The 15,137-nt window shown below is 48.4% G+C and overlaps 2 pseudogenes; both read right to left on the bottom strand.

Moving 5' to 3' along the window:
* Window positions 1-1,979: 1,979 nt before the first annotated feature.
* Window positions 1,980-2,150, bottom strand: LOC142689232 (U2 spliceosomal RNA; annotated as a pseudogene).
* Window positions 2,151-8,489: 6,339 nt separating this feature from the next.
* On the bottom strand, window positions 8,490-8,664 carry LOC142689096 (U2 spliceosomal RNA; annotated as a pseudogene).
* Window positions 8,665-15,137: the final 6,473 nt, after the last annotated feature.

Here is a 15,137-nt window from a genome sequence, read left to right as displayed (position 1 = left end):
TTAGTATGCCCGTAGGAAAAACATGATCTGCAAAATGATGGCATATCTTGGTAGTAAAGATATCCCTTGTTCCCACCAATGGAAAAATTAGCGGGAGGATTCATCACTCCTCCAATACAGCTGGAGTCAGGTTTCAGCCTGACCCAGTACTTGATATCACCATTAAAAACTCCCCATAGGTTCTTCTGCTCCACACCTCCTCTAACATGGGTACAGTAGTGAGCTAAAAAGGCCCTGACCAGCCTTCTATCCAGAAATGGGTTATACATGTGGATGGTAATACATTTCTCCACTGCTGAGAAAAGAGGTAGCACTTCAATAGATTTTAAAGCCTCATGCATATGTTTCTCCTTGAGCAACTGAAAAACATTTAGACAGTAGGCGGCCTCAAAAAAGGATACGTCATACGTAGCAATATTGCTGAAAGCTTGGATACAGAATACCTCTACCAATGTGACTCCAGCCAGGTCCAGAAGGATGTTCTCAATGATGTGCCCAGTATCCACTTCTTCTCTCCTCTGCTCATTCACCACAAAACGAATTGTATTCCGCACAGCTGCCATCTTGATGAGGAATGCCCAACGGCACGATGATCGCTCCCAAAAACGTCGGAGAGGACTCCACGAAAGACCGAACCCCCGGCCCAGACCAGGCAATAAACCTGATCTGAGCCAAAAGGCCGAGAAGCGATAACCCGAGCGGCCCTTGCCTTGCCCGAGCCTGTCCCATACTGCTGTTCACCCCTTGCAGCGATTGATTCAGCCTACTCCTAGGCAATTCCATGGGGCCCTGCAGGCTCACACACATTTACAGCTACTAAGCGGGAGGGAGGTGAATAAAGGCCGGAGAGGAAGCTACACAGGATTTGCTTCTTTTGCTTGCACCACAATGCAGTGCTGAAAGAGGAGGAATCTACATAAAAACGCCTTCCTGGCAACGCCCAAATGCCCTCCTGCCATGCAGATAAACACTGGCAGCGGCAGCAAGTGCATGCCCACAGCCACCCCTTGTTCCTTCACACCTTGTATCAGCTTTAATCCAGTCCAGTGCTGCCTGCTGAGCAGCACTGACCAACACTGCCTGGGCCCAGGCTTTTATCTATCTCTGAGGCCCCATTATGATGTCAGAAAGCTGGCTCTGGAATCCTGAGGGCTCCACTATGACACGTGCAAAGTTCCGTCTGAACTTTATATAAGACGGTGAGGCTCAGTCAGTCACTCAGTGTTGCCTGAGAGGGCAACACTGCAACAGCCGGCCGCCAGGCTGTCTTTTTTTTGCACATTTATTTGCCTCCAGGAGGCCACAAGAGGGAGACAAGGGACTGCAAAATGGAAAATAAGCATCCACCAACTTTACAGACAACTTCTCCTTGCTCCTACAACCTCCATCCTTGCACAGTTTGTTATTCTTCCAGGTAACAAAGTAACAAATCCAAATTGCTGCTCTCTTTGTAGGCAAGCAAGGGTTTGTTGCAACTGCAATTCTTACTTCTTCTTGAAATGTAGGGACGACAGTACATTCCATCACATCCATCTAGTGTACACAGGTAGGTCCATTGTGGCGGGTAGGCGGCTGGCTGCTTTAATGGCTGTTTGCTGTTCCCCTACTCCACTCCACTCCACTATTTGACTGTGGTGCTGCATCAATCAGTGGCTGGCTCAGGTGCAGCTCTTTAACTTACCTAGGAGGGAGGGCGGAGAGAAGACAAGGAAGGTGAATGAGCTGTTCCAATGTGAAATGCCGGAAACACAGAAACACAGAAGACACACACACACACACACACACACACAACAAGAGGTGGCAATGTATTCATTAATTGCATTTAATAAATGAGCTCATTATCACACATGACTGTACAAATGCATTGTCCAACAGGTGTTGAAATAATGGGATTAAAAGGGGAGATCCCATCAGAAAGACAAAAACAATAGCAAACACAAATAGCACTTTTGGAATCTGATTTTAGTCAACACATAAGGGAAGGGTGCACCGGTCCTGGAAATACTGCAATACCAGGTCAATGCGTGGAGTGGACAGAGCAAGCTCTATTTCCATCTCCCTGTTCTAAAAATCCATTTAATATATGGTCCCCAGATAGGGGACGTATCAGATATTAAACTGATAAGAACAGATTTTTTTTTTTTTTTTTTTTTTTTTTTTTTTTTTTTTTTTTTTTTTTTTAAAACCATTCAGTTTAACTTAAAGCAACAGTACACAAACCATTTTGCATTTTAAGGCATAAGTTGCCTTAGTCGTACATCATCATGGCTATTTTATTCCAAACAATAATAATCAAGACACAGAAAGGATTGTGAAGAACAAAAATAAAACAGGAATAAATCTTATCAATTAGCTATATTTCACCAACCTTCTCCACTTCTTAAATTTCCATATCCCCTCTGCGTCTATACCACCACCGCACTGACTATCCCAACGATAGACTACGTATAGTCTTGACAAAACCATCCTCACACACTCACCAATGGGTACCCACTTATGTTTGAAAACACCTAAATTACGTACATCCCATAAGCTTTCCATTATACACGACATAATCAACCATAAGATCCTATCACTTACTCTGTTACAAGCCCCTATAGCAAACATCGCAACCTTCCAATCCACAAACTTCACCCCAGCTAACTCCTTACAGACGCCACCCATCCTCCTCCATACCTCATACGAATAATTGCAGTCCCAAAAAAGATGCCTAACAGTCTCCCGTGAATTACACCCACCCCTTGGACACACCTCAAATCTAACTAGCATTCTCCTCCTCTGCACATCTCTAACAGGCAATATATCATGCAACGCCATCCACACTATGTCCTTTTGTCTATTGGACATACCTCTCACGCCTAACTTCTTCCAAGTATCCACAACATCCTCTCCTCGCAAACCCACAATGTTACACACAACCTCATTCACACACAATCTTTTTAGCACAGCCTTCTTATCCAGAAACCCACCCATAGGCACTGCAATCAAATCATATTTCCTAATGAACCTTTCAATCACAACATACCATACCGGACATACATAAGCAACAGGCACAGTAGCATCTCTCTTAAACCAATTTAACCCATAAAGCATCCAACCGGCCATATACCTTACCATATACGCACTCTTATTTCCTTTCCCCAAGAGCCCCACCACTGTTTTAATATAATTTAACCCAAGAAAGACCTCCACATTCGGAAAACCCAAACCTCCATTCTCACAAGACTTATAAACATACTCACGCTTCAACTTTTCCATTTGACTTCCCCACAGAAAGGTAAACACCATTTTCTCTGACTTTTTGATTTTCCTACTAGCGGAGGGAAAAATACTAGCCACAAAAACCAAAATAGGCAAAATCACTGTCTTAATTATCAACACCTTCCCTGATAAAGTCAGGTCTCTAAGTCTCCAAAAATTCAATTTCTTCTCAATCCTCTTGCCACATTCATCCCAACTCTCATTCCCTCTCAAGTCCTCATTAAACTGTATCCCCAACACTTTTACTGCACCCACTTCATTCCTCACTCCCTCCATACTTACCCTCCTATCCCCAAAGCACTTAAAGACACACTTATCCCAATTCACCTTAAAAGCTGATGCCCCACAAAAAAAATCCAACCATAATTTTGCTCTATTCAACCCAGCCATACAATCACTCATAACCACAACATCATCCATATAACCCAGAATTTTAACGTATTTACCTCCACTCCCGGGGATCAAAAAACCTTTCACCACTTTATCTTTTCTTACCAAACACATCAAACTTTCGATCACACAAATAAACAAAACTGGGGACATAGGACACCCCTGTCTTACCCCAGATCTCACACATACTTTTGAACTTAAATTACCATTCACCAACACTTCACTTGACACATCCCTATACAAACACTTCACACCTTCCAAAAACCTCACTGGGAAGCCCATCCTAACAAGTACAGCAAACATAAACACATGCGACACTCTATCAAACGCCTTTTCGAAATCTAACGCAAGCATCATACACTTCTGTTTCCTACTCATACAGTCCCCAATCAAATCTCTCAGCAAAACCAAATTATCAGACATACTCCTACCTGGCACAGCACATACTTGGTCTTCACCCACAACCTTTCCTACCACCTCACGCATACGATTAGCCAAAATTTTACTAAAACATTTATAATCCACATTCAGCAGTGAAATCGGTCTCCAATTACCCAAACACTTCTTATCCCCTTTCTTATAAATCAAAACAATCACACCCTCTTTCATAGACTCACACAAAACCCCCTTATCCCATATAAACTTACATACTTCCACCAAATCCAACCCTATTATCTCCCAGGCCTTCACATAAAATTCCACAGGAATACCATCTTTACCAGGTGTTTTATTTTTCCCCGCACTCATTATCACTTTCTTTACTTCTTCAGACGTTACATCCTCATTCAACCCCACACAATCCTCCTCTCTAAGAACATTTTCCAAACCATTCAAAACTTCATCCATCAACCCGATATCAATCCACTTTTTGCCATATAGTTCTGAATAAAACGATTCCACCACTTTTAACACATCCATACCCACTATACGCTCCCCCTTCGCATTAACAATTTCATCCATATCATCTTTCTTACCACACATTTTCTTGAAAAAAAACCTTGTGCATTTTTCATTTTTATCTAAGTACTCCACTTTAGACCTAAAAATAATCTCCTTTCCCTTTCTTTCCAAAACTTGCTTTAACTCGTTCCTTGCCTCCTCTAGCAAATCACTCAAATCAATTCCCTTCTCACCCATCTTCCGCAACCATTCTATCCTAATATTCAATTCCTTATACTGGTTACGTTTCCTAGCAGCCTGCTTGTATCCCCATCTCACAAAAAAATTTTTAATCTGCCCTTTCATCCAATCCCACCATTTAAGCACATCCACAAAACTATCTTTTTCTCCCTTCCACACATCATACTTTCGTTTGAACTCATCCATCACTTCAACATCCTCCAATAATCTAGTATTCAACTTCCACACCCCTTTCCCAAAACAAAGTTTACTACTTACCTCCACCCATACCCGTAAACATACATGGTCTGAAAAAGGTACCTCATTCTGAACCATCTTATTACACACTAAACCCTTAGATATGCAAATACGATCAATTCTTGACTCAATACCCCCTCTATCTGATTTATATGTTGGCGGTGGTGGTTTACCCAATGACAATTCGGCTGCATCTATAAAAGAAAAATCAGATATAAGTTGGTTAAGCTTTTTCCCAGTTACATCCAGACCATCCCCATCAAAAGAACAATTAAAGTCTCCCAAAAAAAAGGTAGGAATCCTTCCAGGTAAGAACAAACTTAGCTTTTCCAACAACGCCAGCCTTTTTGCTCTATCTATAGGACAATAAGTATTCACCACCCTAACCCTAACTCCCCTGCAACATACCACTGCAATTACACATCTACCTGTTTCCACCACTGTATAACTCTCCAGATCCATACCCATATTTCCTAATAGGATCCCCACCCCATCATTCTTATTGGAAGTAGATCCTGACCAGACATACTGCCCATATGGCCAATCCCCCTCCCCCAGTGACTCAGATATACCACACTCTTGCAGGCATATGATCTCTGCCCCAAGATTCCTAACATAGTCCAGCACAACAGCACGTCTAGGCTTTGATGTAATTTGCCTGACATTCAAGGATAAGACATTAAGTGTAATTTTGGGGTCCATATTTTGATCTTTTTCCGTAGATATCCACCAATACCCCACTGTTTAATCAGCCTACACCTCCTGGTGGCTGACAACCGGACACAAAGATAGCTTTGTCCACGTCTTCTCCTAAAAAAGGAAAGTCCTCAGGAAAATGAGAAATGGGGTAGACTCCCCTATCCGGGCTCACTCCATCTTCACTCAGAGGAGACAACATGGTGCGAAGTCTCTTAGAAGATGAACCTCCTTCCTCCTCCTCAGAAGGCCTCACAAGTGCAGTTGAAAAGTCCCCTTGACCACCTTCACCTTGTTGTTCCACCAGAATTCCTTCCCAGGAAAAGACAGGCGATTTGGATATAGAACCATCCACTTCCCCATCACCTCTCAACCCAGTCAGGTCATCAGAGGGGTGAGGCAGGTCTTTCTCAACAGGTGCTACCTCCATTTCATCAGCCAGCGTATTTCCAGACCGATTTAACTCAAGGAGAGTCCCATCAGACACCAGGGCAGGCACAGACTCCTCAGTTCCCTGGGCAGCTGGGCCCTGAATCACATTAGACCTCATACTGCCAGGTTCACCTGCAACTACTTCCGCCAGAGTCCTAACCCTTCTGTTTTTAGCACGCTCTGGACAGTCTTTAAAGGCATGACCCACAATGCTGCACATGTTACACACAATTGGGTTTTTGCAATCCTTGGCCAGGTGACCGTCCTGATTACATTTGTTACATGTAACACCTTCTTGCGTACAATCTTCGTGAACATGGCCATACCTTTTACATTTCCTGCAAAACACAGGAGGCTGGGGAAAAAATAAGTAGCCTTTGTCCCGGCCGATGGCAAAATTCCTAGGAGGGTATTTCACACCCAGAGGCCCTGAAGGATCCTCCTCAAATCTCACAAAAAATTTATGCTTCCCTGTCCAGAGGGACTCGGCATTTAACACCTGGTGAGAATAGCTGACGTAAGAGCAGTACTTCTTTAAGAAGGAAGTAATATCATCCACCATCACATAAGGATTGTACATCAAAACAACCAGTGGAACATCGTTGTTATATAAAACGGTGAAGATAAGTCCATCCAACCCAGGGTTTTGCAAGTTAGCATTAATCGCGGCATACAAGTTGTAACAAGCATTCAAACTTTTAAGAACCAAAGTGAAGCGATTACCTCTGGGATCTTGAAGACAAAGGATGTCGTTCCTACTCACGTTGAGGGTCTTGAAAATGACTTCATTCACCAGGTGTTTCAATGAAAAAAGGTCCTTCTTGTTCAAGGGTACGTCAATGCCAAATCCATTCTTGATCCGGGTTTCCCCGATCCCAGCGTATCGAAGCCTAGCTCCCATGATCGCTCGACAGTTGATCACCCAGCCTACCCCCTTATAGCAGCAGTTGGCTTAAGCCACCGAAGTGGCGATGCCAAAAGGCCAAGGGCATGACATGCTGACCTCCTCTTGACACGGGATCGTGCCAAAAGGCCGAGAAGCGATAACCCGAGCGGCCCTTGCCTTGCCCGAGCCTGTCCCATACTGCTGTTCACCCCTTGCAGCGATTGATTCAGCCTACTCCTAGGCAATTCCATGGGGCCCTGCAGGCTCACACACATTTACAGCTACTAAGCGGGAGGGAGGTGAATAAAGGCCGGAGAGGAAGCTACACAGGATTTGCTTCTTTTGCTTGCACCACAATGCAGTGCTGAAAGAGGAGGAATCTACATAAAAACGCCTTCCTGGCAACGCCCAAATGCCCTCCTGCCATGCAGATAAACACTGGCAGCGGCAGCAAGTGCATGCCCACAGCCACCCCTTGTTCCTTCACACCTTGTATCAGCTTTAATCCAGTCCAGTGCTGCCTGCTGAGCAGCACTGACCAACACTGCCTGGGCCCAGGCTTTTATCTATCTCTGAGGCCCCATTATGATGTCAGAAAGCTGGCTCTGGAATCCTGAGGGCTCCACTATGACACGTGCAAAGTTCCGTCTGAACTTTATATAAGACGGTGAGGCTCAGTCAGTCACTCAGTGTTGCCTGAGAGGGCAACACTGCAACAGCCGGCCGCCAGGCTGTCTTTTTTTTGCACATTTATTTGCCTCCAGGAGGCCACAAGAGGGAGACAAGGGACTGCAAAATGGAAAATAAGCATCCACCAACTTTACAGACAACTTCTCCTTGCTCCTACAACCTCCATCCTTGCACAGTTTGTTATTCTTCCAGGTAACAAAGTAACAAATCCAAATTGCTGCTCTCTTTGTAGGCAAGCAAGGGTTTGTTGCAACTGCAATTCTTACTTCTTCTTGAAATGTAGGGACGACAGTACATTCCATCACATCCATCTAGTGTACACAGGTAGGTCCATTGTGGCGGGTAGGCGGCTGGCTGCTTTAATGGCTGTTTGCTGTTCCCCTACTCCACTCCACTCCACTATTTGACTGTGGTGCTGCATCAATCAGTGGCTGGCTCAGGTGCAGCTCTTTAACTTACCTAGGAGGGAGGGCGGAGAGAAGACAAGGAAGGTGAATGAGCTGTTCCAATGTGAAATGCCGGAAACACAGAAACACAGAAGACACACACACACACACACACACACACAACAAGAGGTGGCAATGTATTCATTAATTGCATTTAATAAATGAGCTCATTATCACACATGACTGTACAAATGCATTGTCCAACAGGTGTTGAAATAATGGGATTAAAAGGGGAGATCCCATCAGAAAGACAAAAACAATAGCAAACACAAATAGCACTTTTGGAATCTGATTTTAGTCAACACATAAGGGAAGGGTGCACCGGTCCTGGAAATACTGCAATACCAGGTCAATGCGTGGAGTGGACAGAGCAAGCTCTATTTCCATCTCCCTGTTCTAAAAATCCATTTAATATATGGTCCCCAGATAGGGGACGTATCAGATATTAAACTGATAAGAACAGATTTTTTGATTGAAAAATGCTTTATTGACAATCAATCGTCATCATACAAACATTACTGCGACGCAGCGCGAGCCATGAAGCAGCAAATAATAAATAATAACAGTCGTCAAACATAACATGACAGTATAATACACAGTACAGGCTAGCCTATGCTATACATTACACCACATGCTACACTAACATTCTTGCATTCACTAAAGCCAAACAACAAAGCATTACAGACAAGTGATGGGATAGGGGAGTGGGTAGGAGGGGATAGGGAAGCGGGAAATCACAGGCCCGAAGCTTTATTGAAAGACAACACACAAGAAGGGAGAGTGGGGGGAAGGGGAGTATCAGTCCTCTTCCTCATCGACGTCCGGGCTGTCCCAGGTGGAATAGTCTCTGAGCAGGCTGTGGATCAGCCTGCGGCAGTCCTGGACGGACACACTCTCTCTCCGCAAAATCAGACGATTCCTGGCGAACCATATAGCGTCCTTAAAACAGTTCATAAGGCGCCAGGCTTCCTGGATTGCTCCATCCGTGGTATTCCCAGGAAATAGTCCATAAAGTACCGAGCGGTACGACAGTCTGTTCCTGGGAACTGAGTCCTTGAGTTCGTGTTCCAAGGCTTTCAACAGACCCTGTGCAAAGGGGCACTGCCAGAAAATGTGCAAAGATGTTTCCTCCGTGAAGGGGCACCTGGGGCAGTACCGGGTCTTGCACAGGTTGCGGGCATGCATGAATGACCTAAGAGGCAGTCCTCCCTGGATGGCCATCCATGAAATGTCCTTGTGCCCGTTGGTCAACCTGCCAGATGACACGTTAGTCCAAACAGTCTCCAACGTGTCGGCATGAAGCCCTGGAACAAACTCCAGTGGGTCCTTTGCTCTGATGTGCTTGTGGATCGTCTTAGGTTTCCACAAGTCGGGCTTAAGACCCTCCAGTTGATGCTCCCTCACAAACCGGACGACATCTCCGTAGAACCAGGGAGCGTGCCAGTTGTAAGGGAAGGAGCTGTCCCACTTATCCCAGCCAAAACCTCGCCAGAGGGGAAGGAGGAAGTAGCGGGACATGGCCTTGCCCGCAGAGCCGTTTGCTGTCCTCAGAGTCCTACGAACACAGTCACATACAAAAGCGATCCGCAGCAGAGTGGGAATGTCGGGTATACCCTTCCCACCTTTGCGGGGCTCCTTGTACATAACAGTCCGCTTTACTCTGTCCATTTTCGAGCCCCAGATGAAGCGAAACACAGTCCTGGTAATGGCCCTCGAGACCGTTGCAAGAGGGGGCCATGCCTGTGCAGTGTATTGTAGCACAGGCAAGACTTCGTTACGCAGGACCATTGCTTTGCCCTCAATAGTGAGTTGTCTGAGGCTCCACAGTCCGATCCTTTGGTTGACTTTGGCCAAGCGTTCTTCCCACGACTTTAGGGCTGCACCTTCCTTACCGAACCAGACTCCCAGAATTTTGATGAAGTCCGGCTTGATAGTAAACGGGAAGGAGGCAGGAGAAGGCAGGTACCACTTTCCGAAGAGCATGGCTTCCGACTTCCCGCAGTTGACTTTTGCCCCTGAAGCGCGTCCGAACTCCTCACAGGTCTGGACGAGTGCAGTCACCGAACTCTGGTCGGCGCAGAAGACGGTCACGTCGTCCATGTACAGCGAGCATTTGACCTCGAAGTGTCCTGGACCTGGTGCGGTGATCCCTCTGATCTCTCCATTCTGCCGGATAGCCTCTGCGAAGAGCTCTATAACACAAACAAAAAGGAGAGGTGAAAGAGGACAGCCTTGTCTAACCCCCGACGATACAGGAAAGGGGTCAGTCTTCCAGCCGTTCACCAGCACCGAGCTGTAAATGTCGCAATACATCAGGTTAACATACAAACAGAACAACCTGCCAAGCCGCAGCCTACGCAGAGCCTTACCCATGAATTCGTGAGAGACCCGGTCAAAAGCCTTCTCCTGATCCAGACTGACCAGGGCCGCGTGTGTACGGCGGCTTTGCATGTAATGCACCGTGTCCCTCACCAGGGCAAGACTGTCGGCCACCCTACGGCCAGGAATGCCGCAGGTTTGGTCCGATCCGATGATCTGTCCGATGACAACCTTCAGTCTGTTGGTCAATACTTTGGCGAGGATCTTGTAGTCCACGTTCAGGAGAGAGATGGGACGCCAGTTTTTCAGGTCACATCTCTCCCCCTTCCGCTTATACAAGATCGTGATCATGCCTTCTCTCAAGGACGGTGGCATTCTACCCTCCACCACCATCTCCTCATAGAGCTCCAGCAGGTCCGGACAGATCAAGTCCCCCAGCGCTACATAGAGCTCTGCTGGGAGACCATCACTGCCCGGGGTCCTGCCGGGTCTGAAGGATTTAGCGGCAGAGAGCAGTTCCTCCACCGTCAGGGGTACGTCCATAGCCTCCGTACCTGCAGGATCAAGATGATTAGTGATACCTGACAGGAATTTATCGGCGGCTTCGGGGTCAGTGGTTTTCCGGGAGTAGAGGCTTCGGTAGTAGTCTGTGACGACTCCCATCACCTCCTTCTTCCCAGAATGCATGTTTCCGGTCTCATCTCGGAGTTCCTTCAGGGGCGTGTGGCCGGCATGGAGTTTCCTGAAAAAGAACGAGTTACATTTCTCACCCTTCTCCAGGTTCTCCACCTTGGAACGAAAGACAATTCGCTTGGATTCCTCCTCAAAGTGCCTTTTCAGGCCCTTTTTGGCTTCCTCCAGCTCCTTCCTGACGTCCCAGCCGCATTGAAGGAGGTCTTGCAGGGATCGCAGCTGACGCTGCATCTCTCTGAAGTCTCTCTTCCTCTCACACGCCTGTTGACGACTTTTTGCCTGAAAGAAACAACGAAATTCAACTTTAACATATTCCCACCAGTCACAGGTTTTGTCAAAGAAAACTTTATCATTCCTCCAAACAATATAGGCGTCTCTAAGTTCCGCCAGTACCTCTTCTCTTTCCAGCAGGGCACAATTCAGCTTCCAGGAGCCAGGGCCGGGAGGAAAACCGTGGCCGATGGCACCCTGGAAGAGAATGGCCCTGTGGTCAGAGAAGAAGCAGGGGACCATGGAGTGCCCATGCTGCTTGACTGCCCGGGAGGTGAACACAAAGTCAATCCGAGAACGAAGTGAGCCATCGGGTCGGCTCCATGAATAGTTCACAGAGCCGATCCCCATGGAGCCCACAACGTCCTGCAAGGATGCTTCGGTTACCATCTCGATAAGCAGTTTGGAACTGACATCCAGCTTGATTGAAGTGCCGGAACTTCGTCCATCCTCTTCGATGGGGCAGTTGAAGTCCCCGGCCATCACCACTGCCCTAGTGGTGGCGAGCTGGGTCCGCAGGGTCTGGAATAGTTCCAGGCGCTCAGCCTTCATAGGGGGAGCGTACACGTTGATGAGCCTAATCGGCTCTCCCGCCCAGGAACCGTCTACGACCAACAAGCGGCCGCAGACGAGCTCCTGGACAGAGTCAACAGTAAATACGCTTCCCCTAATCAGGATGGCAACCCCTGCAGACTTACAGTCGCCCCCACCAGACCAGTAGGACGGGCCATGGGTCCACTGCCTGGCCAGATGATGGTATGACCTGGAAGAGGGGAGAGTACATTCCTGCAGCATAAATACATCACTCGACTGCTTGGAAAGAAAAGTTAGCACCATCTGACATCTAGTCCTATCTCTAACACTCCTCACATTGAGGCCAAAGATGTTAAGTTTAGCAGCCATGGGGGAGAATAAAGAAGGTTAGTGCAAACGATACACCTTAGTTACCAGTCCGGTCGGGCGGATCCTCCTCTCTGGAGCCTGGCGGGTCCGGAAGATCCAGCAGGCCCTCTGACAAAAATTGTTCCAGGATTGTAGCCACCTGGATGTCTGTTGTGAAGTCGATGACCTCAGGTTCAGACACGAGTTCCTCCACCATCTGCTCCATTTCCTCCTGCTGCGCAAGGGAATCTTCGCAGATTTCCACGACTTGTCTCTTTGAGGACTCAGCAGCTGGGCTGTCCCTCACCTTTCTCTTCCTCTGGATGGCACCTGAGGAGACAAGAGGGGGAAAATCCTCCAGGGAGAGGACTCCAGCAGCTGGAGGGGAAGATGTTAGTGCTGCTGGAGCTGGGGAGAAGGGAGGCTGGGTTGGGAGAGGTGCAGGTGACAGGACCACTGAGATGGGTGGGTAGGAGAAGGTGAGAGCCTCAGTGGGGGTGACAGGGGTTGGGGACGGGGGGGTGGGGAGGGCCGGGCGAGGGAGGGTGGGAAGGGTAGGGCGAGGGAGGGCCGGGAGAGGGGGGGGGGGGACTGTCGTCTTCTTACCATCCTTCTTTTTCCCGGTCTTCTGTGCCGCTGGAGCTCTGGCTGGGGCGGGGTTCCCTCTGGCTGGAGCTTTCGCTGCTACAGTTGCCCAGGATCGATCCCTCTTCGGGCAGTCCTTGTAAGAGTGGGCTGCTTGTCCGCAGAGGTTGCACATTGTCCGTTTCGGGCAGTCTTTGGTCTCGTGTCCTGTTACCCGGCAGTTCTTGCAGGCGTCCTCCTTGCAGTCCTTCACCGAATGACCCTTCTTGCTGCATCTCCTGCAGATCTGCGGCATGTCCGGGTAGTAGATGAGGCCGTAGGAGTTGCCCAGCGAGAATGACTGGGGCAGGTGCTGGAGGCCGTCTTCCGCGCTCGAATCCTTGTTCAGTCGGACGATTACCGACCACTTGCCAGTCCAGAAGCCGAGTCCGTTCAGGATGTGGGTGGGTTCCCTCACCACTGTGCAGAACCGCTTCAGGAGCGTGGTGATGTCTTTGCCGGGGGTGTGTGGGTTCCGCATTGAGACCGTCACCCGCCTTTCCTCTCTTTGGACAGGGCAGTTGCCCACAAAGCGAGAGAAAGGGGATTCAGGCCTCGCCGCTTTCACCATCTCCCAGTACCTTCTGCAGATGTTGATCGAAGCGAAGGTCACGAAGAACATCCCGGTCATGAAGGCCTGGATACTGATGGTCTCCGGCTTAGCGAAGCCCTGATCCAGGAGCATCTTCTGGCAGAACACTTCTTCCGTCATGTCCGGCACTCTCCCGTCCACCTCCTTGAGCTTCAGGGCCACCGTCTGCTTCATCCAGGGCTCCAGGGTTGGAGCAGCCTGGTTCGGCTTCCTGGTGGCCTGTTCGCTTGAGGAGGCTTCAGGAGGAGATGTCCTGGCCTGGGCCGGCTCACCTGGTCCATCAGCCTTCTTCTTCTGGGTGGCAGGGTTGCTGGTTGAGGCCATGGCTTCTTCCAGCTGTTCCTGTCGCTTGGGGAGGATCTTCGATAGCTCTTTCCCGAAGGGGGCGGAGCTATGCAAATCTTCTCCTTGCTGGCCGAGGTTCTTCCACGAAATTTCTTCCGCAGCGGTTCCTCGTCGAGCTTCTTCTTCTGCGGCCGAGCTTCTTCGAAGATCCCCTTCAGCAGCGGCTCTTCTCCGAAGTTCTCCTTCTTCTTCCCGGCAGCGATCTCCCGGAGCTTCTTCCTCGATGGCGGCTTCTCCCTTCTGGATCGTCGTCTTCGCTGGTTCTTCTCCGCAGTTCGTCGCCGGCTTCGTCTGGAACGCTCTTGGATCGCTAAGCTAGTGTTTATAGCCCCCAGTGGTTCTCCGAGCTATCTATCCTTACAAGGACTGATAAGAACAGATTTTTTGATTGAAAATTGCTTTATTGACAATCAATCGTCATCATACAAACATTACTGCGACGCAGCGCAAGCCATGAAGCAGTAAATAATAAATAATAACAGTCGTCAAACATAACATGACAGTATAATACACAGTACAGGCTAGCCTATGCTATACATTACACCACATGCTACACTAACATTCTTGCATTCACTAAAGCCAAACAACAAAGCATTACAGACAAGTGATGGGATAGGGGAGTGGGTAGGAGGGGATAGGGAAGGGGGAAATCACAGGCCCGAAGCTTTATTGAAAGACAACACACAAGAAGGGAGAGTGGGGGGAAGGGGAGTATCAGTCCTCTTCCTCATCGACGTCCGGGCTGTCCCAGGTGGAATAGTCTCTGAGCAGGCTGTGGATCAGCCTGCGGCAGTCCTGGACGGACACACTCTCTCTCCGCAAAATCAGACGGTTCCTGGCAAACCATATAGCGTCCTTAAAGCAGTTCATAAGGCGCCAGGCTTCCTGGATTGCTCCATCCGTGGTATTCCCAGGAAATAGTCCATAAAGTACCGAGCGGTACGACAGTCTGTTCCTGGGTACTGAGTCCTTGAGTTCATGTTCCAAGGCTTTCAACAGACCCTGTGCAAAGGGGCACTGCCAGAAAATGTGCAAAGATGTTTCCTCCGTGAAGGGGCACCTGGGGCAGTACCGGGTCTTGCACAGGTTGCGGGCATGCATGAATGACCTAAGAGGCAGTCCTCCCTGGATGGCCATCCATGAAATGTCCTTGTGCCCGTTGGTCAACCTGCCAGATGACACGTTAGTCCAAACAGTCTCCAACGTGTCGGCATGAAGCCCTGGAACAGACTCC

This window comes from Rhinoderma darwinii (genome assembly GCF_050947455.1).
Source record: "Rhinoderma darwinii isolate aRhiDar2 chromosome 5 unlocalized genomic scaffold, aRhiDar2.hap1 SUPER_5_unloc_28, whole genome shotgun sequence".
Classification (NCBI taxonomy): Eukaryota; Metazoa; Chordata; class Amphibia; order Anura; family Rhinodermatidae; genus Rhinoderma; species Rhinoderma darwinii.
This window is presented reverse-complemented; position numbering and strand designations above follow the sequence as displayed.